A 26,932-nucleotide genomic window follows, 5' to 3' on the forward strand; every position below is an offset into this window, starting at 1 on the left:
TTCAGAAATTAGCCCGGAATAAATTCAGACAACAGATTCTGTTTTCCAGACACAAAATGCTCCACTAAAGGTTTCTGGGGTCAACTGAGCTCAGGCTAATAGTTGTACAATCAAAACAAGATAAAAACACACGCTATAAAATATGTCTGGGCGCGGTTTGGTTGGGATGAAAATTACGGGTGTCAACAGTTTGTTGCATGGTAACGTAATTTAGAGCGCGAGAGCTCCTGTTTGGATCACTTCTGGCTTGGCTTGCAAGCGATGCATGAAGCCGAAAAGATTTGCACAGATCTGCCGTGGAATTTTGCCAACGATCTGTCAGAGAACACCGTATGAGCACAAACCAGAAAGTAGCCTGGTCCAAACTAAGACAAATGAAGAAAATGTCCATTGCTCTCACCCGGACTGTGTGCATCGAAAATATGGCCGTGGAATATTTGTTCCACCCTTCCACCAACATATGCACCATTTCTGCAAATGATCAGGAGACGGCGAGAAATTAGCAGAACTCATTCAATGCTACATTCAAGAGATCTTAGTCGTGATTAAAAACATTCTTTTAACTCACAGTTAAGTGGATTCTGGAGGCTTTTGGACGAAGCAAGTTGCGGTCACGTGTCGTAGATCTGTCAGCAGAAACGCAAACATGAGTCAAATCATTTGTGGGCTCGAACAAATGATGAGGAAGACAGTTTCAAGGACGCAAGACTGCTGCCAAGGACTCGTGAGGAGTTCCGACGAGTCACTTCCGGGATAAATTGCGAGGCCGTAAAAATGGTTGAATACGGACAGCTTTATCGTCGGCCTTGATATTGTCGCTGGACTTCTCCGGGAGCCTTAAAAAAATCATCAGCACCAAATCTTTCACCTCAGTGTGACTCATGACGACTTTGTGAGAGGTTTCAAAGGGATCCAACAATCCAAAACATGACAACGGATCGTACGAGGAGTTCAAAAGTCTTGTGACTGTGATGCGGAAAACCAATTTTTAACTTCAGCTAGGTGACATCAGTTAACTCATTCACTACCAACCGAGTAAAAAAAAAAATAAATGGATCTTTGACGTCTTTAGCCGTCAATGGCAGTGAATGAGTTAACATTCGATAATGAAAGGATTCCAAATCCATCAAGTTGTTGTTGTGCGCAATCATTGCAGACAGTTTGAAGACAAGCTCTAAGTTTTGTCACTTAAACTTCCAAATACTATTTTTTGATGGTCACGTGGTTCTTCTCCAAAGTCATTTTATCTTTACGTCTTCTTCAAAGGTGACAAAAGCTCGGCAGGATCAGACACGCAGGAAGAAGAAGTCGCACGTGTGTCATCATCGCTGCCTCCTCCGCTGCTTCGTGTGATCTCGAAGAAGTTTGGTACCGTTGACGTGTGACGCGACGCTTGCTTGTTCGCGTTCGCCCACTCGCCGTCCTGATGGTCCCTCGGCGAACGCCTTCGCCGTCTTACATTGACTCTCATTAGCAGTGTGATTGACAGGCGTCAACTTTGAGTCTTGTCTGGATGATGTGGAATGTTGCACTTTAGTGCTGCAGCTTGCTTTCATTGAGCAACCGCACAATAGAAAAGAAAAGAAAAACGTCTGCGCCGCCCTCCCAGCAGTCTTCGGGTGAGTGGTGGGATCATGGTCACCGGCCGAACGCAGGGCGCATAAAGACAAACAACCACTCACACTCAATTTTGTGGCATGCATGTTTTTGGAATGGGAGAGGAAACTTGAGGACCAGGAAATAATCATGGCGGCGCGGGAAAACATACGAGCTTCACACAGGAAGGCCGGAGCCTGCATTTGAACTCACGACCTCTGCCCCATGCGGCGGATGTGCTAACCTGTTAGCCTGCAAAAAAAAAAAAATAAAAATCCAGTCCACATTTTAATAAATAAATAAATATATATATATGCGTGTGTGTGTGTGTGTGAGTGTTTCGCATCTTTCAGACTGTAAATCTTGTTAATTATTATTTCATACATTGCTTTAAAGTAGGAACAGTGGGATACAAATATAATGACTCGCTAAGGTCGTTCAAAACTGCCTAACTCGATTATTATTGGTTAATACTTTTCGTGCGTACAATGATAGAGACGACCGAGATGGATCAGTCACCTCATCTAACGGCAAGTTCTTGCTGAGGGGATTCGCATTCTTCTCGCATGATCTTGTGGAGAATATAACATTGTGCAACGTTGTACAAAAATAACAATGGGGATGCTGCTTTTGCTTTGTTGGTGAACTCGTCTGGAAAGGTCGAGTGTGTGGGGGTGTGTGTGTGTGTGTGGAAGGAGGAGGCCGGCGTCGCGAGCCAACACAAGCACAGACACTCTCCTCCGGGAGCGGCCTCTCCAAGTGGACCATTGCTGAGACCCAAAAGTGCACTTTAGCCCCGCTAATGGCACAGTAAACCTCAGCCAAGAAAAACCTGCAACTCCAACTCAAAACACACACACACACACACACACACACACACCCCCACACACCCCATACATACAATAAATTACAACTTTGTTTATATAGCACATTTCACAACAGTTGGAGAGACACGCCCTCATGTACATGTACACACATGTACACACATACGTAATGAATTTGTACTTGTGAGGTAGCCATATTGCGCACTGGTCGGACAGATGGTGCAGCATATGGGCGGGTTCATGCCATGACTCACTAAATCCACATTTCATTTGTCCAAAGGCTTTTATTGAGACGTTTTCAAATATCCTTGTGACTCACTTCACTATGTAGTATGTGCACACCTAAACACACACAGCATTTGTTGGAAGGAAGTGTATCATCACATGCATAGTTAGCCAACATCTAGCTTGCTTGAAGAAATGCACAAAATACTCTAGTAGCAATATTAGTAAATATTTGCTTCCTCTATGTGTCGCATTCTTCTTCTTTTACTTCCTGTAGAAGTTCCAAAGCAGTTGACGACGCGATAGTATATTATTATCTTTTTTTCATTTTTCACTTCGCATTGGTGTCCCAAATGCATTTGTCTAATTTCTTGTGTGTCCCAACACTTTTCTAGCAGTGTCCGCACAGGTGTAGAAGCACAGACGTGAACTTTGTAATGTTGACATTTGAGGACGATGGGAGCGCACTATCATGTCAGCTGTCAATCCCACACACAAACGAGCGGGAGTGTATGTGATGCGACACGCTGGCTGCGGGCTGGACCCCGCGGAGCGCACACGTGCTAGTGACTGACAGCTGTCACATTTCAGCTGACACTCCAAAGTGACGTTTTCCTCTCTGTGCCACAACAAAAAGCGCAAGGATTTGTTCATATTTTCTTTAGTTCCAGGAGATTTCCCAAAACATTTGGGCACATCTTCTTCCACGTCTCATCTCCAGTTGTAATCTATTTTGTCTACTTTTTTTTTTTAGTTATTGTAGTCATCAGGAGACCTTTGCAGAATTCAACTTTATCCGTCGTGTACAAGTCCGAATCCTTTTGTCCGCATTTGTGATCAGTGATAAGTGAACAAAATGGTGTTTGTTCCAAATAAAATGTTTCAGGTCAAACATGAAAATCCTCCGAAAAACGACAGATTTGAAATCTAGTCGAGTTCACGACACATTTTTTTTCATCAGTTTGCAAAGCCTTTCGATTTGAATCTGAGGGTGCGTTCAAGGGAATGAATGCGAACAACAGGCGGGCGCTTGGGGGTCCGGGCCCTCGAGGTCACCCGGTGAACTGAACAGGAAATAGGCAATCCACTCACCGTCATTATCCCGCTGGCCTCCATTACAAAAGTGTTCATCATTTTGTTTGGGCCGGCCTAAGTTACATGCTACAAACAAGAAATGTGTGGCAGTCGGGCTTATCATCGCAGCGGTGGCGGCGAGGAAGGAGACCAGGAAGTGCATGTTCCAAAAGTGAGCTGAGCTCTGCCGGTTCGTCTGTCAATCACAATTTGGTCAGATGGCTTTATTTGGAAGCATTTACAGCGACTAAATTAAACAAGTTGCTACTGGCATGTGTGCGAATCGAGTTCTGCGTGTGTGTGTGTGTGTGTGCGCCAGGAAACAATCAGCACAATTCAATAATCACCTCGGCCTGTTTAGACGCGCAAAGGGAGGCCTCGCCGGCCTGTTTGTTTTCTTTGTATCGTCTTGCGTTTTCATTCTCGTTTCATGGCCAAGTGGACCTCCGTGACTGCTCGTCACCGACACACACACGCACACACACACGCACCCACCCCAACACAAAGAAAACACCCTTTACCCTGTCCGTCTCCCTTGTGGCCCTCAAGGCCCGACACCAATCTTCAGATTCCTCAAAGGTCACGTTGCTCTCATACATAAGAGTCCACCACGGCGACAGACAGAAACACGCACGCGCGCACGCACGCACAGCATCTGCAGAAACATTTATTTGTCCTACGGAGTGTTCAGCTGTGCGGAACATCCTGTAACTTTATCTTGACTTCCTGTCACAGCCATGTGCCCTCACTGGGCATTTGATTCGCTACACGAATCAATCACATCCAATACAAATTGGAAGAAAACGTCCTTGAGGCATTCCTTTTTTTTTTTTTTTTTTTTTTGATTGCACTTGTCCAAATACTTATGTAGACCTTTTTGCCCTTAACTTCTTGCAGGTGTCTGAAAATGTTCTTTGTTTTATTTAATATTTGATCTATTTGTAGGTGACCCAATACTTTTGTATCAAAATTTTCTGGATTATTACAAGGTAGCAAGCTAATTAGGCAAAACAACGCTTAAAAAAAAAAAAAAGGAAGAGAAGAGTAAAATAACAGCCGAGGGGAAATTGGAATTGTGGTGACTACATCAGTGCAGAATTTTTGTGATGTCACACTGATGGCACTAATGAAGATGGATTGCTTGTTTAAAACACAAGACTTCCTCCAATGTCATCGCACTGCCAAAAAAAGTATTAATGTGATGAATCTCTCCATATAAAAAAAAATGAAGAAATAGAAAAAACTGCGCGTGTTCTCTGCCAGTCCAGCAATCCAGTTAGCGCCTTTTTTTTTTCCACAACGCGGCGAAAGGCAATTTCCTGTGCGTCCCTGCTGATGAGGTTTGGGAGCACCCAGGGTCCGGTAATATAATCCCGTTGCTCTTATTAAAAGCGCAGCTGTCGATGTGCGAGTGTGAATTCTTGCGTCGTGGTGCAATCTTGCCACAAAAGTGCCAGCCCGAATGAACGGCCGCTTCCTGTCGTTATTTTCGCCGAGTCCCTCGGCATATTTGGAGTCAAAAATGACAAACTGGCATTCTGCATTTCCAAACATGTCCTTTACTCGTGTTGTGAGGGGGAAAAGTGGCACTAAAACAGGCCAAAATCCAGATGTCAGGGGTATTCAGCAAATAAAAAAAAAATAAAATAGAAGAGGCCAAAAACAACATGTTGGGGGTTTCGCCAAATAGTTGATTAGGTTCCACAGAAAAAAGTAGTTTGTAGCAAGAGGAGCTAAGGAAATTGTAAACCAAAGTGAGCAAAAGCATTCAAGATCATAAACAACGCACAAGTTTATCTCTTATTGGTCACAAAAAGGTCAACAGGAAGAAGGCTTGCTGTCCGGACAAGCGACTGGTATGCGAATAAAGCAGCACAAACAAGCATAAAATGCAGGAGAAAAATCATTTGTTGGAGGTCGAATAATCAATGCCAATCTAGACACGAGACTCCAACATTCGCTCGCATGGCAAAAAGGCGTTTGGCAAAATCGTCATCATTCACATCCCTAAAAGTCTGATTTGAAAGTTTCAGAGCAGTTCATGGCAATGCACACTTTAGGTCAACTGCTGCGTAGGCCGAATCACACCTGAGAAGGAGGCGCTTTAAGTGGCCCGAAGCCCCGATCAGAGAGCTACATCTTTTATTTATTTTTTTATTTTCGAAGAAGAATCGAGAGCAAAAGAAATGATTTCTTGGAATCAACTGAATCGTTAAAAGAAGCAGTTTTGGATTCCCATTCCTTTTTGACAGCTGGCTTTGGGCACCAAGTGATAATAAACCAACTCGTTCGTCCATGAACGGACGAATGAATGAATGAGCAGCAGTTTGAGTTCCCCTCTCACCGAAGCACTTTTTTTTTTTTTCCGTTTTCTTCAGTCGGCGAAAATGGGTTCGCATTGAAAAACAAGTGTTGGATGAAAAGAAAAAAAAAAGGATGATGAATTCTGTTCAAACATTTGGAAGCGTTCCAGGAGGTGAATATTTGGAGGTGTCTAACCCCCGCCCCCCACCCCCACTGGAGTGAGGAAGGAAACTCTCCCCCCTAGTAAACACAAGTGCCTTGACTCTCAGGGGCAGCGGCAACTCAATAAGCAGAGCGCGGTGCTTGCACATTCCTCGCCGCGCTGAAAAGTGCCTTCATTATTGCTGCTGCCATTTGGGAGCGAGTGAGAGCGGCGCAGCGCGACGCGGCGCAGCCTCATCATGATTACTGGAGGTCAGCGTGTCCTTCGGGACGGCCGGCGACGCTTCCCCCCCCGCTCATCAATTACCGTCCGTCAGTCAGCTCTCGCCGAGACTTCCTGCTCGGCCCCTGCGGCGACCGCTCCAGATGTTTGTCCCATTACATTATTCCGTTGTTTACTTGAACTTGTTCTGGGTTTGCCTTCAGAAGCCCGATGGCGGCCGATGTCTTTTCCATGCCGTCTCCCGTAATTTTCCCGTAAAACTTCGAAATGTGCTTTCACTCGCCGCGACGCAAATGTTGATATCGACAATATGAAACGCACGACTGTATCATGTAATGTCATCAACTATAATGCTGCCGACTTCCACTTGTTATCCGTGCGCATCAACGGCATTAACGTTAATATGCCTTAAGTGTGTTTGTGTTTCTTTTGTTTTGTTATTTTGCTCCATCTTTATTCACGGGAGCAGCCAAAAACCGCCAGTCCACGTCGTTCCAAGACAGCATGGAAATAGAAACAAATCCGGCCGGGTGGACCACTGGCTTCCTATCGCCATCACGCACTTGAAAGTGGGTGACTGTGACTGTGCCTGTGTGAGGTCCAAGAGGACTGTTACGGTATCCGTTCATACGTCCGGACCACCACGTGGAGCACACGCCGCCGGACGGACAATCAAAGTGAAAGTAGACACCCAAACGTTCCGGATAAAGATCAACTTTCGCTTTTGGCCAGCCTAACAGAGAACAAAAATGGCAATAAGAAGTGAAAGTCAACCCTGAAAGTTGGCCTAATGCAAATTCACACTTTATTTCAAAAGACTAATCTAATACACAAGATAGAGTTTGAAACTCTCACATAGGCTTAAAATGTGAATCGGGAAACCTTAACCTCGGCTTCAAACCTACATGATGAAAAGTGAAAAGTATGCATTACTTGAAACCATACGATGAAACCAGAATCATGCCTTGATAATATGAATTGAAACCTTAACTCGCCTAACCAGCCTAACCAAGGCTGAAAATCTTAATTGAAAAATTGTCACGATCGATATGGATTATTTGAGCCAATTTTTGGCTTTTTTACGCACAACAGGTCTTTTATTATGAGCTGCAACTATGATGGCGACGGAATGAATGGAGCTTTGATTGCTTTAAGTGAATCCGTGCAGTCCCTCCCGCTCGTCGGCATTGGCGCAGCACCAAGAACTAAGTCGGGGCCCGACCGCGTCAGAATGACAAGTATGTGCGAGTCATAAAACACCCACGGCCGCCCCGGTAACAGCTTCCAAATGTAACAATTGACCCGCGAAGTCCTTACAAATTGTTTAAGATCATCTCAGCAAGCTATCAATCAAAAAAAATGATGTGTGTGTTTGATTCATTGAGATTGGCTGCCAAAGTCACACATGGACGCCAATTGGTTGCTTAAATCAATCAACAAACCTGGTATTTGGGAATGTATAATATATATAATAATAATATATATATAATAAACAGAAATTGCAGACTTTGCAATTTATTTTCAACATGGCTCCTTGCGATGTTTTCAGATGTCCTGTTACGGTGAACAAACGGCCATCCAATTCCGTGTCGATTAGTGAAAATGGCTTCCTTAAAACAGAATGTCTGACTTCCTGTCCATTTCCAGACTTTTTGGAGTGTTTTTTTTTTTATAATGGACATCTATGACCAATTTTGTTGTCTGCGGTCATTTTTTTGATGATGATGTCTCACTGTTCGATTATGTCCTGACATTTTGAGCCTCTTCCTAAAAACATGAGTGGGAAAGACGTGCGGTCTGTCAAGTGCGGCGGCGCGAGCCGCCTAATGGAAGCCAGACAAAACATTTCCTATGGATGATTGAGCGTGTTTGCAAAAGGGCGCCTAAGTGGACCTCGGGATGCCAGAGTACAACAGCACGCACTTGAGACGCAGCCGAAAAGGAAAAACAAGTGCGATGAAAAGTCCAGAGAAGCATCCGCTGTGAACAAGATGCACAGGCCAATTCATTAGGCACACCTGCAGAAGCGCTCCAGCAAAAAGTTTAGTTTGTAAGACACCAGTTTTAATATTCAATACAACCACGGATGGTTGTTCGTTTTTGTGTGCCCTGCGATTGGCTGGCAACCAGTCCAAGGTGTACTCCACTGGATGGATGTCTATCATGACAGAAAGCTTAAAACAGTCTCAATGACACGTGCCAGGAATTGAACAGGAAGGAATTTTGGTTTCAAGCACGCATTTGGCACTCAGTCGGTGCACCCTGGAAGGAAGGCGCCTTGCCTTTGCCCCGTTGCAATTTAACCATGGTTGCTTGACACTCAGACTTGACAACTGAACCTTGTTTTGGATCTCCAAAGCCTTGTTTGGGACCTTATTTTGTTATTTCAAAATCTGACACTTCCTCCTCCGGGCCCTGCGTGCGCATTTGGGCATCTTCCTTTGAGCGCCTGTGAAGGTGTTTGGCGTTTGGCGCAATGCAACGCGGCATGGGGCGGCGCTTACTGGCACCCTGCGGTCACCGCTGGAGTGTTCCCAGGTGTCAGTACAGGGAAGGACGTTTGTTGTCTTTGGCCTCACTAGCCCGGGACGCGAAGTGAATGCGAGAAACGATCTTAGGTCTTAGCACGGACATGTTTTTTTTTTGTTTTTTTTTGCGCGTGTTAGCAGAGCAGTTTTTCCCACAGCATGTTTTTTTTCTGACAGCGGCCACCATATGGATGAGGCGCGAGCAACGTTTTGCGCATCCGACACGCAGTTGCGAAGGAAAGCAACAACAAAAGTGGCAAAACGGACGCTCGTCTGGTTGGAGATCATGTTCGGAGAAAATGTTCCTCCCTCCACTGATTCTGATGCTTTTGTGTGATGGGACACTTTGTGTAAAGCAACCAGTCCATGAGAACACGTCTCCTGCAACAAAAACACATTCTCCCGGGAATGTTTCCCTCTCCCGTCTGCTTTTGCACAAAGCAGCTAAAAGTGGGGCAGAGGCTTTCCTTCTACTGACGACTATCAGCGCCGCATACATGGCCAGATCAAGCAGATGGCAAGTGGTGCGCATTTAAAAAAAAAAAAAAAAGGTCTGAAACCGAAGCCGGGGGGCACCTGCGCCCGGGCCGCTGAAAGCCAATCCACGGACGGGCCTCAAATGGAAGCAGGAAACCGGAGCAGCCAGAAAGAGCGCGACTACTCTGGGACAAACTCTGGGGATCAACTTTGCTTCTCTTTTGCGGCGGGCGGGCATGAATGAAGCCTTTGTGGCCTCTGCTGGAAACTCAAGAGTGGAGGAAATGTTCTTAAATGCTTCACTCTGGTAGCCGCTGACTTCTTGTGTCGAGCACCTTTCAAGGCCAACGCGACAGATCAGGACGGCGGTAGATGTTGCTACGGAAACCGCACTTAGGAGAATAAGGAAAAAGGGGGTCACACAATGCATTCTGCTCATTTCTTCCCACAGGAAATCGTCAACTACTGTCATCATCAATCTATTATTAGACAACGTTTGACCATACAAGGTTAGAAACCATTGTTAGCATTGACATATTGCGTTGGTCTATTTATGCCCCGACGTTGTTTGAGGACCAATCAGACAGCCAACCGGTTGGGCCTGGATTGACTGATTTCAAATGTTGACGCCACCTTTGTCCTAAAAAGTTGCAACGACATAACATAACCTCGTTGATATGAATGGGTGAGCACTTAAAGCTAAAATAATAATAATAATAATTAAAATATGTAAAAAAATAGCTACAATAGCTACTTTAAGGCATACAACTGGATGGGCCTGAGTCATAACAAGTCCCTTGCTTCAAAACGTTGTGAAGCAAATGTAATCTTGTCACACCAAATTTGAATTTCTGCAGCAGCGCTTTTAGGCAGCCAACTGATCGGGCATGAGTTAACGGTTTGAAATAATATTCACCCCTGGCTTCAAAATGTAATGAAGACGTGTAGAGCACACAGAGGGATAATGTATTAGTAGTTTTATAGCATCCCATTTAGGCAGGTGACAGGTTGTGCCTGAATAAAGTGATTCTAAAACATCACACGTCCTTTGCTCCAAGACATAGCAACGGCACATTACAACCTCGTTGATGGGGAATTTAGATTTTGACAGCAGCCCATTTAGGCAACCAACAGGCTGGGACTGCATTCACTGAGTTGAAGAAAAAATAAAAACAGGACATCACACAAGATCGCCTTAACATCAAAAGTTAAGAACATTACAGTTCAGTTCAAGAAACTGAACATTATTAGCGTTGTTGCGTTATTATGGCGCAGCGCGGGTCAAACGCTAGGTTAGCAAAAGCTAACAGAGGAGCAGCTGCCCGTAGAACAAACCATGAAGTTGATGGCTTTGTCCTCCGACACACTGAAACTCGTCCAGCTTTGTGTAATAAAATCATTCATGAGCCACACAAGAGCAGGAGTGCGGCACGTCCATTATGCAGACCCCTCTAGTACACCCCACGTCCCCTCCCCCATTTATTCAACCCGAGACCCTCCAGTGAAGAGAAGCGTTTTCCTCGCTACAGTCCCACATGCATCATTGTAAATCGGATTAGCCACCGCGCCCCTCCCGCCCCCTCCACTCCGCCATTGGAAGCTAACCAATTAGCATCAATTGGCCATATTCTCTGGGGTGATTAGCATACGCGCAGCACTCTCGGGGGGCTTTGACACTTATTGAAGCTGTCCGGAGTGCAAAAAGGGCTAGCGCTGCTTTTGTGGGCTGGCTGAGCCAGAGCGATAATAAGCGGCGCTAATGAGCTGGCTAAAGAAGAGCGGCTGTGTGACACCGACCTGCGCCGAGAAAGCGGATTTACACCGAAGAAAAAAAAAAAAAAAGCATAAAACGTGATTACCGCCCGGAAAGTCACACACATTCGATTTTACAGTGAAATGATGCAATGTTGAAGGCCAATGGCATATTTTCTTTGACAAATGCGATTCAAATAAGTGTGACTTATGTCAGACAGAACAAATAAATAATCTTCTATTAGAAAGTATATAACTGTCAATTTTTTCAACGTGCCGTGAGATTTTTCAAACCTAAAATGTGCCCTGGCTCAATAAAGGTTGTGAAATACTCCGTTTAATAGTATATTCTTCACAGCAATATTTTTGATGCACCCCAACGAGTGGAAACACGGCATTCTCGTGAATATTGCATTTGCGGAATATGAATTAAGCAGAAAAAGACACCTGATTTTATCAAACTCATGGATGCCTCGTACACTACTTGACTAAAAATGACATCACAGATAAAAGTTAATGGACTAGTTAAATAGTTTAGCGCTATTTATTTTTATTTATTTAGTGTTTAATGAGCCTGTGACCCTTGGAGGAAAAGTGGCTCAGATAATGGATAGATGGATGGTGTTTAATGACAGTTTAGTCGGGGGCCACTGCGCAAACAAAAACAACTTAGCTGGAGCTCCGTTTATTTAAAGTAGAACTCAAGTTGAGAGCGTCTATCAACCTAAAATGATTGATTGTCTGGACGAGTAATTAAAAGTCTAGAAAGGGAAGTTTAAATTAGTTGTTGATTTATTTAATCTGAAAGCGTTGAATTGATCATTTGCATATTTAGTTTTGCCTAGAAATATGTGCAACCACAGATGACCGTCATTAATGTGCTGTAGGGCGTTTAGCGTGAAAACCGCCCGCAACGCGAAATTAGCGGCTAATTAAACAACAATACCGCTCCCCGGATAATGTGCAATGTGTCAGTAACACACTGACGGTCTCAGCAAGGAGACACTTTGCCGGTTTTCGCCACTCTGCACTGAGCTGATAATGTGGATGCGGTTGGCCTCTGGCACGCGAGCGACGGGGTAATGAATCCTGCGAGGATAGCGAGCGTGGACGCCTTCCAGCGCCCGTTCAATGGCCGCCGCGCAGCCCAAACATCTGTCGTCCGAATAGCTGGCAACGGCGGCACGGGCTAATTAGCTAGTCGCGCGCAACAGGTTTCGCACGCTGGAAGATAAACGGCATGGCAGCATAGATAGCCAAAAAGAACGCATATACGCACTCTGGGTGTCACATACACACTTTACGCTTTGGATGATTTCTCTAAACTATTACTCTGCACCGAACATCTGCCGAGGTTCGTTAAGTAAAAAATATATATAATTTGCAGTTTTTTGTTGATGATCTGATTCTTCAAATTATGGCTCGATGATATTGGGAAAAACATGATGTGATGAAGTAAGCAGATTCTCATAGCGGTTTGGTTCCGCTGTAGCTGTACAGATTTGCCCTTAGTTACACTTTATATGTAATTGCGTCACGGGAATAGTTTAAACCACATTTGGCATGATGGCAAGATATCTTGTATCCTCGTTTTGCAAAAGTTCAGCGCTTCTTGTCAATAACGGAGCTATTTACATGTTTGTTGACAAACATGCCTGCCGCGCATGATGGCTGAACGTGCGTGGACGGAAGTTTACGTGACGAGTTTTTGAAAGCTAGTCTATAAAGATACAATTCCATACTGTGATATATTTTTGGGTGTAATAAAATAGTTTTCCGATTTTACCAGCCCCCCGCCAAACCAAAAAAAAAACAAGAAAACTACAAGAACACTATTACATTATGATTGGATGGTCGAGGGATCGGGGGAAGATTTGCTTGCGGGCTTACATACATACAGTACACACTATGACAGCACAAAATGAGCTCTGAGTGAACGAGGTTGTGTTTGCTGTAATGTCTGATTTCGGTGGATTTGATCAATGATGTCATTGATACATCGCGAAAATCGGTCCATCAGCAATTTTGCATAAAATGCAAAATTATACAACAATTTCCATACAGTTGATCAAATCACCGTACTTTAATTCAGCCTTCAACTCATTTAAACAGCATGCCTTTATTTATTTGTTTATTTTTTAAATGTACATTCCTAAATACGGACAACCTGGTTGCGAGGTAGAACATTCTGCAATCACCTTCCACACAGCCCTGAAAGCCCCTCAAACACTCAGGAAACCTCTTGGCCCCGAGTAAACAAACGTTGGAATGATGGCAGATGCTTATCGACACACGCACAATGGCAGCAGCCCAATGCAAACAAAACCCCCAAAAAGACGACGAAGACAAGTCGACGCACGTCTCAACGTCCTCCTGCTGATCCGTACCAAAGACAAATCACCTCATCCTGAAGCGGGATCAACGGGAGACCAATCAGTGACTTGAAAGGAGACTGGGGAAGATCAAGAAAGAAATAATGTAAAGGGCTTTGTTTTTTTACTATCTTGAAAACAAATACGGTAGAACTTCATCTGGGGTGATGCCTCCACGAGTGGGAACATGGTGGAATCTTTGCAAGGATTGTGTTAGTTAATCGAAGCCTCACAAATGTAAATCTTCCCAAAGTGCTTTTCAAATGTCTTAAGCCACAATGAGCTGACTAAGCAGTTTAATCGAGAGAAAAGAATCGGGAAGCGCTTCACCTTGGTGGCTGACCGCGTCGCGCTGTACCAAAGCACCAGCACGTTACAGATAGTTTACAACACATATGTTCCGTAGCGCTAAAAGATTTCCATCTGAAGGAATTTTCATCAGTCAAGATTGCTTAATGAAGTGTACAAGGAACAAACGCCACAGGGACATTCCAAAAGTAGCAATATTTGAAGAGAACTAAACAAAGCGTACCAGGTTATTCGACAGCTTTTTTTTTTTTGCCAAAGGTGACAATTTGCCATAAAACGTTTGGACATCACCGGCCGAGGATGAAGAGTTTTTTGCTTCACGCTTGTGATTGTGATTAACGCGGCGCTTCCACCCCTCCTCTTGCCTCCGTCCAGGAGTTTAGTCTGCACCTCCTTTCCAGCGCCAGGCCGGGCAGACACCCAGATCCCGCTGATTAAGTGGGATACAGGAAGCCAGCATGTAAACAGCTGGGGGAAGACAAGCCGGTTGGCAGGCTGCTCGGCTTGCTGCCGACTGACTGACTGACTGCCTTTATGGCCCATTGAAGCCATCCTGTCCCTACACTTGAAAAAACAAGGAGAAGCTGATCTTTGTCTTCTCAACGTTGGAAATTCCACCAGTCAGAAGGGGAATGAATGTGTCCCGCCAAGCTATCTAGACAGTCGAGTTTTATTTAGGCGTGAGGGAGCCGGTGGGCCGCTTGCTTCCGGAAGCAATTGGAGGCCACACACATGCATGCACTGAAGTAGTGTGCAAGAAAAAAAAGAAAAAAGAACACATTCACACATACAGGAAATACGAAACCGCAAGTGCCTACACAGCAGCAGATAGAAATTTAACCGTGCGGCTTTTGACCACAAACAGCCGGACATGCAAACATTCAGCTAATGAAGACAAGCGTTCAGTTAACAAATCAAACATTTCCTTCCTGAGCTTTAACCACAAGCACGGCTGGGGATGCTAATGGTGGACACGCCCGGAACCATTTGGGGAATTCTGGCTTGAAATTCCCTTCGATGAAAAGTCAAAGCCAACGATTGGAACACACAAAATGGCAGACCTGACCACTCATTCTGGACGCTTGATTTGGTTTTGTTCAAACGAATCCAGATGATGACGTGTCAGCCATCAGTGGACTTTGAACGCTAATGATATTTACAATGCTAAATTGAAAAGCACGTATAAAACCTTTGCAAACCGTAACGCTGACAATAACATTTCTACATTTAATGACGATTTTCATCTTTGCAAACATGAGATGTGTTGCAGTTGTGACATCAGAGCAAGGATGATAAATATAGTTTACTTATGCGCTAAACACAAACACACCTGTGGTAGACCAATTCACGGCGCAGCTGTCTGTCTTGGCGTCGAATCACAACACCTGACGGTAAATACAGTCAAATCGGTGGCTTGTTTAGTTTAGTTGGTGGTCACACATCAGCGAGCTCCGTCAGTGCCGCCCACCACAAACCAATCGCATGTGTTGCTCTGCTGTGTTACACAACCTGATTTTGGAACAATTCTCAACCAACGGTAGCGGTCGTTTCCCTCCTGCGACACAACTGATTCAAACGATTGGCTTGTAAGCAAGCTTTGCAGAATAAATTACAATACAACTATTTATATAGTGCATTTCACGACCGCTGGAGCTGCAACTAAGCGCTTTCCAGATGCCTAAGATTTTAAGGGAGGTCATTCCATAGGGAAGGACCGGCAACAGAAAAGGCGCGATTCACCCGAGGCTGCGCTTCGTCCTCGGAAACATGCAAAATAGCCTGGATAGGAGCTCTCGAGGACCAGACTTGGGCATCCGTGATCGAAACAAAGTTTTTCATTGCAATTTTACACCGAAGTGAGAAAATCTTCACGCTTGACGTCAATTCTGCTGCACGCCAAATCAGACAGACCACCCAATGAGCACAAAAGTGTCGGCGTACAGGACCCTAATGGTGCACTAAATGTGATCCTTAACCCGTCCGCGTCTTCTTGTATTTCTGCATCCCATATGCGACTGCATATTACGGCTCAGCGATTCATTTGAGTTGATTTGCGAGTCATTTATGTAACACAAGAAGCAAATCCTATCAAAATGGTCGTGTGTGTGCGTGTGTGTGTCAAGACTTGGCAACATATGAGCTGATGTTACCGGGCAGGAAGGACGGAGCCCCCCACCCTCCACCCCCGTAGACCGCTTGCCACCCCCCCTTCCTCGCGGTGAAAGCATCTCTTGAGCGGGCGGCAGCTGTTCGCATTTCCTGTGGTATTGGGTGTCGAGCGGGCGACTGGGGCTGCGTCGCCAGGCTTCCCGCTCTTTTGCCCGCTGCTAATATGGGCAAATGAGAGTAATGTGGGGTATGCAAGTAGAAATTAACGCACAAACACACACATGGACGCAAACTCACATTTGCATGCACGCGTTCGGACTTGTGCGCGAACATGACGCACACGCATTCACACGAATGTACGCACACACACGGTCACAGACGCAGGCACACACACACTTGTGCATGCACTTACACAATATCGCTCACTCGCACACACACACACAAACAGACACACGCACACATTACATGCACACGCACACACCTGCTTGCATACATTCATAGAGGCATAAACACAATTCTGAAGCAGCTGTTGTCGCTGCTCAAGTGATACGTGGATGACTTTTTTTTTTTTTGCACCTCTGTTTGTGTTCACGCGTGCACGTGGGCGCGTCTTGCATAGGTCAGCTATATGCAGTGATTTAATTACTGGTGAATGCGTGACTGTCAGCACAGTGACAGTCAGCTGCGGCCATATTGGATTATAGATTGTATTTCAGCGCGTTAAAAACATCCCAACCCCCCCGAGGCTAGTTTAACACGGCGGTTAACAACGCCAACTTTGGGTAAAAATATCAACCGGCCATCCCTCAACATGGCTTGGCTTGGCGTCCGGGGAAAACGTGCTTTTGAGTCGCATTTCAAAAGGTAATGCTATTTATTGGGCCACACTACCAAGCGACAAAAGTGATTCACTTGCATTAACAGCACCGCATTGCATCACCAAGCCACTAAAATTGACTTTCAGTTATCACAATGAACTCATTCGCTGGCAGCCATTTGCAAAGCAGAGTTCCATTCTTTAGCAATCAGCAATATAATGCGGGTTGATTTCAGCAAAAGCAACTGTTTGTGACTAAAATGCGGAGAAATTTGCTTTTAGTGAAAAGGAACACGTCAATCCAAATAATTTTGGACACCTTAAACTACAAAAAAAAAACAAGACTGAGAAAGGGTTTTTGATGGCAAAATGATAATTTCCAACTAAGAAAAGCGCCATGACGCTGACTTCTCATGGCTCCAGCTGAGAGTCTGTGTTTTTTTTTTTCCCCCAATGATTTTTTTGCCATTCACTCTATGAATTCACGACAAGTCCCTGACCTTTATGTTTTACACCAAAGCTGTACGGCGTTCAAATCCAAATCATTGAAACGTCGCCATCTACGGGGATCAGTGAGTCATCATTGTGGTTTCCATGCCCGAATATCACCTACGCGCAACTAGGCGAAACGCTCTTCCACGCCTACACATTGAAAAGCGCACTTAATGAATGTGAACCTGAAATGAATTTAAACGTCCACACCTGTGAATGCGTCAATGTCATGGGTTGTGGCGCGACATAAACTTGTCGTGGAATTGTGAAGTTCTGACAAATGTGGCAATTAGAGAACATGAGCATGATGATTAACCAGCATACACGTCTCTTGGACTTCCTGAGGATTAGGTCTGGCATTCCTACGCTGGCAGAGGATGACTCATGACATCCTCTTTAGGACGCTGATGTTCCTCCACACCTTCTCGTCCTCGCAATTCATCAGTCGGGTATGTAAACACAAAGTGAGCGAGCGCGCGAGTGAGCTTCCTCCTCCGTTGTGGGCCAACGGGACATGAAGCAGGCGGGTGGTTTATCTGAGGTGTCTCCTGCCATCACAACAACTTGTTTGTTATCGCTGACAAGCACACCAAGTTTGCACAGGCCGCCGACACTTTTCCTTGGAACAAACATGATAACGCTTTCCGGATTCAATACGCCTCGTAGGAGCCATATTACGGAAAATTGACTTTTTAAATGTCTGGTATACAGTTGTCCCTCATTTATCGAAGGGGCTACTTTCCAGAGGCAAAGAATCACTGACGAGGCGGCCTCAACACAATCATGTCAAAAATCAAAGGGTAAGCAGAGCTGCAGTGTTAGCACAGCTTAGCTAACAGTGGTAGCAGTCATTTGCTTACAATGTTCAATTAATCTTCAGTTAACTGGCACTGCCCCGCCACGAACAGAACAAATCTGCGAGTAACAGCCTGTCGGTGTGACAAGATGGCAGAAAAGCACCATGAAGCAGCTCAACTGACTTCTTCATGAATATGTCTCTTGTCATGCCATTCGCTCTCTTGTTCCCACCCAGGTCGCACAAACTCTTTACCCTGTTTTCTCTATCTACCCGCCGTCCCTGTTTGTCAACAAATAACGCTGGCTCAATACCACCACAAAAGAAATTGTGAATACGAATGTCGAAATGTGGAGGACAACCATAGTCGTCTTTGGCTGTCTCGTGCGTGGTACCAGTTTGACCCTAGAACTCATTATTTCTATTTTCATGACTTTACAAGGCAAATGTTCCCAAATCCAAACAAACGGGAGGTTAACTTAACTTTCAACCATTCACTGACTTTCAAATGGTTGTGTTTGTCCCTCTCAGTCTGACAGATCCATATTTTAGATCCTTGTTATTTCAACGTAATGTTGGGTCTAAACGCCAAAAAGTCTTTCATAATGTCATAAGTGCAGCGTTTCAACGCCCTGCTGACATTTACACAAGCCTTGCCTGCCCTGAGGCCCGTTGGCATGGCGACAGCGGTGGCCGGTCTAGATAATGACTAGCTGGCGCTTTTTGGGCCGGGCCGGGCCAGGCTTGCGGTTGGCGAAGCCCCCCGAGCAAACTGCCAGCTGCCCTCTCGCCGTTCTGAGATGATGCCAAACGGGAACCCTGCTGCACGCAAAGAGCGTGACTCGCAGGGGCCATCCATCTCAGCAGTGGCGACCCGGACCAGATAAGCTATCATGAGCGCCGCACGTCTGGATCGTCGTCAGGTTTTATTTGCGCCGTTAAAAGCGCTCGCCAAAAAGTGTCCGTGGTAAATTTGTTTAAAAATAACCGTGGTGAACTTCTGAGGCCTTAAACACTAGTTGTCAGGGCGCATTTGCTGTTTTGCTTTCAGCAACACATTCATTCCGGAGGAGGTGTGCTTTACTTTAGAATAAATAGACAGATTTTTAATGTTGTTGATCCATTTTTGGACAAGGGAGCGATTTCATGTAATATTTTAGCACGTCCGCCGCACAGTGCAGAGGTCGTGGGTTCGAATCCGAGCTCGGGCCTTCCTGAGTGGATTTTGCATATTCTCTGGGTACTCCAGTTTCCTCCCACATTCCAAAAACATGTTATATGAAAGCTCCAGTTTCCACAAACATTCCAAAAACATGTTATATGAAAAAAATTAATATATATATTTTTTTCCTTTTACATATTTATTTTATATATTACAATATATTTACGGTTGCCCTTAGCTATTTACGAGGAATATAGAACCAGGACAGCAAGCAACTAGTAAAAAAATAATAATAATAATAAAAGCGTAATATTGACGCCACTTGTTTTAAATTATATATATGATTTTGCTCTCAGAAAATGCTGTGTTGTCCTCCAACGTTGCCGAAAAAACAAAGACTGCAACTTTTGTTTCTCCCCCAAATTATGATTTATGAACCAATTTGACAATATTGTGCTCCGAGTAAGTTTGCAAACGCCAAATCGACACAATAAACCAGTGTAAACATTAAAAAAAAAAGGGTTCTCCATTACCTTAAACAGATGTTGATGTCTCGTCGTCATTCCATCTCGGCAGACGTCGGCGTCCATCAAGTTCGGCCCAGTTATTCCGAAATGGCCGCTCTCCATCGCGTTAATCAGCACGGAGCCCCCCCAATAAGAGTCCGCTGGTTCGGCGAGCAGTTGGCGGGCCTATAGGCCAACGATCGCGTCATCATCCTGGCGACGCTGACTTTGCTAATTAACGTTCTAAGCTAGCTGCCAGTTAGTTAGCCGAGCAGGTTTAACTGTTAAGTGACGTCATCGTTGAGTCGTTTACCACTTTCTTGTGAGGCTTGTTTCACCCGTAACATAACGGAAGACGATTACCGACTATAAAGGAGAAAAAAGGCTGGTAAGTGAGCCATTCTTCATTAATTATTTCATTTTGATCTTTAACATTTAATAGTTTTCTGTAAAAAGTCAAATTCGAAGGCAAAGGCTTGTTCATTTGTAGCTTTGTCATATGGGACGAGATCGCCGTTTTGTTTATCCAATCACTAAAGCTGGCAAAAATGAATATAATGTTGGGCTGGATAGAGACGTCAGTTTATGTCTAACCTCAGCCCTCCTCGATTTTTTTTTTAACAACAAATGCCACCTCTAAAAAATACTCTACTGAACTCTTCAAGTACCACTCTTATGGCAAACATTAAAATACAGAGGCTTAGTAGTGGAACTGTTAATGTAAATAATAGTTGCAACTCCGGGCAAGATTATGCACGCTTTAAACATTAACACTGCACCTAAATTATACAAAAAAAGTTAAATACAACTGAACTGTACTTTGGCAGTGTTCCCCCAACCAACAGCACCACAAGAGTGGGCCAGTGTACTGCAAGTGGTGCCACTACTAAAATTTGAAATGTATTTTACATTCAATTACTTGTAAAATGACTAAGATTCTTTTTTTTGTTTTTTGTCAACAATGAATTTCTATTAATGTAATGCATTTGTTTTGGCAGCATAGTAGATGAGTGACTACAACCTCTGCCTCTGAGTTTCGCGGTTCCCCGTGTTCTGCCATGTGCTGCAGCCTCCCTGTGAAGTCTGCATGATCTCCAAGTTTTCTTCAGGAGGTACGCTTGAGTTTTTCTCTCATATTCCAAAGACACGTTAAGTCCAGAGGTGTTGGTGTGAATATTCGTTTCGTTTTTCCGTGTTCTAACATCAGTGACCAGTCTTGGGCATACCTCACCTCTCGCTCAAACTCAGCTGCAACTGTAAGCGGCATAAAAATAAAAAATAAAAGTTTAAAAAACAAATGGATGGCTGTTAGTCATTTTTTAAAATGTGTTCATTTTTCTCTAGTCAGCCATCTTCAATGGTGCCTTGAGGTTTCCCCACAAGCAATGACTCGGTGTAAATCCTCATCCTTTGAAAGCGATTTCTTGCACCACGTCGGCAAATCCCTGCAAACCTGCCGTGCCCTGGACAGGCGACTCTGCTTTAATTGAATAAATTCCTAAAGGGAGCACAACATGCTCCCAAAGTGCAAAAAGGATGATTTGGAAACAAGGTGATTAACAACAATTCACTTGCTATTACCTGAGCAGGCGCTGCCATTATTCTGGAACCCACCCACCTTCAACCTACTAAACACCCAATTTATTTATTTATTTATTTTAGAATTGTACTCTGTGTTCCTTCAGTCGAACATATGTGTTGCTCACTTTATGCATCTCAAATCCACTATGCTGGTCCCAGTAAAATGTTATTTAAAAGCAGTTTCCGTCCTTCTGTGATGTGGTGATTCTCTTGCGGTGTCCTGCTGCTCCGCACTGATTGCTTTGTCGCTTTTTGAAGCGTGCAGTCATAACTTGACAAGAGAAAGACGCCACACCAGGCAAGCGTGCAGGCTTCACTCCACTCGTGTGGATTCCATGAAGATAAGATACAAGATAGTTTTTTGTTTTTTTAAACACTCAATAGATCCAACTGAGCTTTTGCCATTCATTTTTGTATGTGTGTATTCTGCAACACATGTAGACAGACAATATAGCAGTTCTCCCAGGACTGGACGATTTTAAGAAAACATTGAACCATGATTTTTCTGGCTGGTATTGTGATTTTGATTTTTTTTTTTTGGGGGGGGGGCTGTTTTAATTTGGAAAACGTAGTGAAAACCAATCCTCAATTTTCTTGAGTTAAAAAAGTAAATTACAAACGGATTTTAAAAATAAATAAGCATTAAGAAAAACAAAATTCAAACATTTTGAAGCGACGAGAACAAAGTTTGGTTAAGAAAAACATATTTTAGACAACAGTAAAGAAGTCATTGATCAAAGTACATTATACATTGTTCATTCATTCATTCCTTCATTCACTTTCTTTCAGAGCAAAAACTAAAGAGTGCAACTGGACTGCATCAACTTCGGAAAAGTCTCACTGAACGGAGAACACTCCACTTGGCAGGTAAATCCAGAAGAAAAGAAAACAGTGCCGCTGTATACCCCTGTAGTGTGGTCAAGTAGCGCCCTCTAGGGGAAATGTTAAGTTTTGTATTTTCCACATACTCTCCTTTTTCTTGTTTACTGTCATCTGACTTGGGGCAATATTCCCAAACCTTTTGAGAAATGTACCACTCTCCACCATACGCACACCCCAAAAAATTATGTTTCTATTTTTTGTCCGTGAGTTTGCAATTCAACTTTAGCGTGCCAAAAACATTTTTTTTTTTAATCGCTTTGGTATGTGTAATCTCAACCTTTATTGTCAATGAAATGTTGGTCTTTAATTTCAATGGGAATCATTGATATGAAGACGTAGCTTTGTTTATTCCCGTGTATTCCCTCGTGGTAAAAAAAGCTAATCGTTGTCCATCTGGCTGGCCGACGGCGTCATCGTCAGACGTAAACAAATTTCCGTCGGGATCCATTTCAGACCAGAAGGAAACAAACGGAGTCTTTAATAACATTTTCACCGACGGCCACGCGTTCTAATTTAAAACCTTCAATCATCAGCTTGCAACGGCGACCGCATCAAATGATGGTCGTTGTAAAGGCACATCTCAAGTCAACAACAGGATGTGCGCGTGGCCTGGTGTGGGTACTAAATGAGAATTGCAGAAAAGTATGACTTTTCCTTATGGCTGGCACAAGATAGATGCCAGCAGCCGTTTTGAGGACTCGATGGTGAACTGGATTTATCTTTGAGCGTGGCTTTTAAGTAAGTTTCGCTGATGAAAATTGGTCAAAAGTATTGGGGCACCTAAAAGGTGTCGCAAGAACACAAAGAGCAAGTGAAAAAATATAAAAGCGTTAAGACACCGACACAAAGTAGAAAATTTTAAGAAATTGTAGAATTTGCATGAGACGAGGAAGTGAAAATGGCGAATGTGGACCAAATTATTAGGACACCTCCAGGAAGTAATAAATGGACAAAATAATCTAAAAAAAAAACAAAACAACAAGAAGTAAAATAAAGTAAAATATGCAGCTTCTGAGAGTGGACAGAAGTACAAGGACACTGACAGGAAGTGAAAAAGGGGAGTTTGGACAAATAATCTGCATGAAATTGACTAATATGTATTCCATTAATAATATAAAATAAAAGCCTCAGAAAATACTAATGAAGGACATAAACAAAAATGACATTGGATTCACGGACCATACTTTGTTATAGCAGCAGGGGGCGCCCCAACCTAACTAATAGAACATTTCCTTTGAGGACAATGAGTGTGAGACTCCAAAATTACTTAAACTCAAAAATTGCAGCCGTGACACAAAAACTGTACACAAAATAACAAAAGTAGTTCATTGCTAAATTGCTCTTTATTCCAATTCAATTTTCTGACTTATTGTATTAATTCTGTTTGCAATGTTGGTACAACGGTGATTATTTGTCAAAAGTGATATCCAGTAAGTACTACCAATTGACTCAATCCTGTGTTGGGATGAAAACGAAGGGTGAAAGTAGTAGCACTGTTGTTGTCTGCGGCACGAGAAGCAGAAACCGGAGGTGTCCGGTCATCTTATTAAAATGAACAGGAGACTCAAACTTTTCAAGCAGCGATATTGTGGTCTGGCACGACAATTTATTTTGAAATTGTGCGTGTGGGTGTGTGGGGTGGTGTTTTAGTACAAACTGTAGCAATTTTTGGAGAATTATACATTTTGGGAATTATCCCATCTTTTCAGAATTTTTTTTCTAAAACCAAACAAACACCTGTTTGTGATTTCTATATGTAACTTTTTTTCCCCTTTTTTCCCAACCTATTTGCTTTGCGGTAACAAAAGCGCCCGTGCCGACACTGGCAGCTTTCTTGAGCTTTATTTAAAGCTGAGGGTTGAGCAAAGGGAAAAAAAAAGGAGGAGGAGGAGGAACACAGCTGGTGGTTCCCGTAATGAAGCATCGGCAGCGCTTCCTCCCGCTCCAATCTAATTTTATTAGCCATTGTGGTAATTGAGGCGGTCTGTTAGGTGTTACGTGTTAATGTGTCTCAATTACAGACTTGACTCTCGGGGTCTCGTCGGTACAGTAAAGCGGCAAGCGGCGGCCGCTCGCGTGACGGGAAAACAGTCAGGAATTTATACCGCTAATTAAAGCAGATGACATTCTACTTTTCGTACTTTGCAAGGTTCGTACGCATGCGCACACTTGATCAATTTTGAGATGCTGTTGGCATTTATGAGTTGCGTTTATAATTGAGGAAGACAAGACATAGAAATGACTTCATTTAATAAAAAACTACATTTTACTTTTTTCAAACTCTTTGATTCTCACATCGCAATTGAAATTGTCGCAAGCTGTCAGGAAGTGAATTTTCAAAGGCGTCACCTTTGGACATTTGATCTTTAGGCAGAATAGATTGGGGGCGGGGCTTCATGTGCAGGAGCACCTCTTTGCTGACCTTTCCACTTTGAGGTTTGTACATGTCAGCAGGCCGGCGGCCATTTGGAGGCGGGTGGAGACGTTGGTCCAAGGTTCACCTCGGACTTGTCATGACACTTTTTGATATGTTGTCTGGAGCAAACTCGCATTTCAAAACCTAACCCCTGGCTAAGTTGGGACCACCATCCATTGTACTCCACTTTGAAACCCTACCACAGTTTTTATTTTCAACCCAAATATCAAACCCTAACCCTGACTTGAAACCCGATCCAATTGCGATTGACTTACACATCTCAACATGATTCAACGCTCTCCCAATCTGATTGGCTGTCGCCTTCTTGGATCAGTTCTACTAATTTTCATCCTCGGCGTTAATCACTGGGCGCCATAAAGTCGTCAAAGCGTGTCTCAGGTATAAAAACGCTCTTACTTTTGTCCCCGGGGGCAGCCAGCAAATGAACTGCTTTCATTCGAATAGAACGTGATGAAGACGGCAGTCAAGTTTCTGCAGTGTCTTCATCAACTGCAAGTTTTATATTTCCCTTTCTGTGCCAAGGGAGAAAAGCGAGTCGGGTTCTTCCTGGTCTTTGCGGTGGAAAGCTCTCATGACGTTGGTGGATCTTTTCAGCTGTAAATCAAAGGCCGCAAGTCTGAAGTTTGACGGTGGGCTTTTAAAAAGCCAGTTTAGCCGTAAAACAACGTGAGGCTAATGGAGCTGACGGCACAAAGAGGAACCATAACAATAAAAACATGAACGTGGCTACAAACGAGGCGTGTTGAACACGCCAGGAAGTGAATTCATCCTTTTTTTTTTTTTTACAGCCTCATTAAGGACTTTTTTTCATGCTCAAGCGGTCAGCACATTAAAAATGTCCAACCGACACATTTTGTCTGTTGAGGGACACCGTACCTTCCCTCGTCGTTATGCGTGGTCTTAAATCCCAAATTTCAAATACTATACTTGTTTAAATTCCTGTTAATGGCTTGAATACAGTTTCTTGGGCACCTTTACCTTCAAGAAGAAGTCAGCCCCGGAATATAATTTGAACAGCAAAATCCAGCCATTTTTGTATATTTCAGGGGCGACTATTTTGTCACTTGTGCCAATTGATAATGACATCACAGCTTCTCAGGATGAGCAATGATGGCTCTGTTTCAGAAAACAGGTGAGCTGTGATTGCTCGTTACGTTAGTACGTGTGCGTGGTTTGCCGCGGAAATCGGAGGATCATGATTGGTACCCGAGCACTCGGCGCAGCACTGTTTAAAACTCTAAGTGCGTCTCTACACACTGAGCAAGGCTTGAAACCTTGATGTGGATTTTTTTTTTTCTTCAAAAAAGCCGGGTGGGGGGCAGTGGGAAGGGAAATTCTGATTTTGGACTTTCCTTCAAGGCAAGATGATACAAGGGTCAGCAGTTGCTGCTCGTCATTGTAGAGGAGAAACTGCGTAGACAAAGGAAATGATCAATTAAAGTCAACATTTGAGGACATCACGCACTTGTTGGAGGCAACTTTGTGATTTCAGACTGACCACGAAGGCGACATCTGACGAGATTGTTTCATGAGATTCAGCTTCCACGAGCGTAATCATTAGCTCAATATGCTGCAAACTTTGTCTTCCCGCGCTGAGAAAGTGTCACAAAGAGATGAATTGAATTTTACGGCCCAAACGTTGTCAAAGGGTATCAGAGATGTTGTGAAGGTTGGGCCGACTGGCTCATCTGCTCGATTGTCGCTTTGGAGCGGAACATCCCGACACCAGCTCCTCCGCTGTTGATTGTTCTTGTGGGAAATGTGCTTCGGCTCTAATTCACTCCTGCATCGTAAAACGTCTCGAAAAGGGATGAGACGCAGCGTGATTTCAGACTTTCTGACTGCAGTTAGATAATTGAACCTCAAACCTTTAAGGGCAAATATTGGACAGGTTTAGCATTAATAATTGTCAACTGAAAAATGAGTCTCAACACATCTCACTGTGGCAAGTGAACTCTGATTTGAGAGGGTTCCCGAAGGCAGCACCGGGATGAATGCGTATATTTTGGCTTTTTACAATCACACTGCGGTTTTGGTGCGGGGGGAAAATATGAATTTCAGACGATCGCCGAAGGCAACGCTGTACTAGATCGTCATAGGAGGGGGAACTCTGATTACGGATCACCGCTAAAGGCAACACCAGAAAAGGTGTATTTGGACGGACAGTATAACTCCTTCAGTGACGTGAACGATTTAATTGTTTGAGTCAGTTGGAATCCAACCGCTTCCTGCCATGGACGAAGATACTAGAAAAGAAACTTTTTCAATGGGTAGGCTTTGAAGCATGTGAAATTCACATTTGTA

The 26,932-nt window shown here is 43.9% G+C and overlaps 2 long non-coding RNA genes across 2 annotated transcripts in view; one reads left to right on the top strand and one right to left on the bottom strand.

The window, feature by feature from the left end:
* On the bottom strand, window positions 1-20,022 carry LOC148326221 (uncharacterized). Its single transcript, XR_015846209.1, has 3 exons — window positions 19,756-20,022; window positions 569-626; window positions 1-471 (listed from the first exon to the last, which is right to left on the bottom strand). It is a non-coding gene; the product is annotated as an uncharacterized LOC148326221 (long non-coding RNA).
* The window catches only part of LOC148326222 (uncharacterized), a 20,350-nt gene continuing 13,284 nt past the window's right edge, over window positions 19,867-26,932 (top strand). Inside the window, exons 1-3 of the long non-coding RNA XR_015846207.1 lie at window positions 19,867-20,116; window positions 20,727-20,840; window positions 22,099-22,176. This is a non-coding gene — a long non-coding RNA (uncharacterized LOC148326222). The remainder of the gene's footprint in view (window positions 20,117-20,726; window positions 20,841-22,098; window positions 22,177-26,932) is intronic.

The sequence above is a fragment of the Idiotropiscis lumnitzeri genome, chromosome 12 (assembly GCF_059441095.1).
Source record: "Idiotropiscis lumnitzeri isolate Australia: NSW breed Sydney's pygmy pipehorse chromosome 12, RoL_Ilum_1.0, whole genome shotgun sequence".
Taxonomy (NCBI): domain Eukaryota; kingdom Metazoa; phylum Chordata; class Actinopteri; order Syngnathiformes; family Syngnathidae; genus Idiotropiscis; species Idiotropiscis lumnitzeri.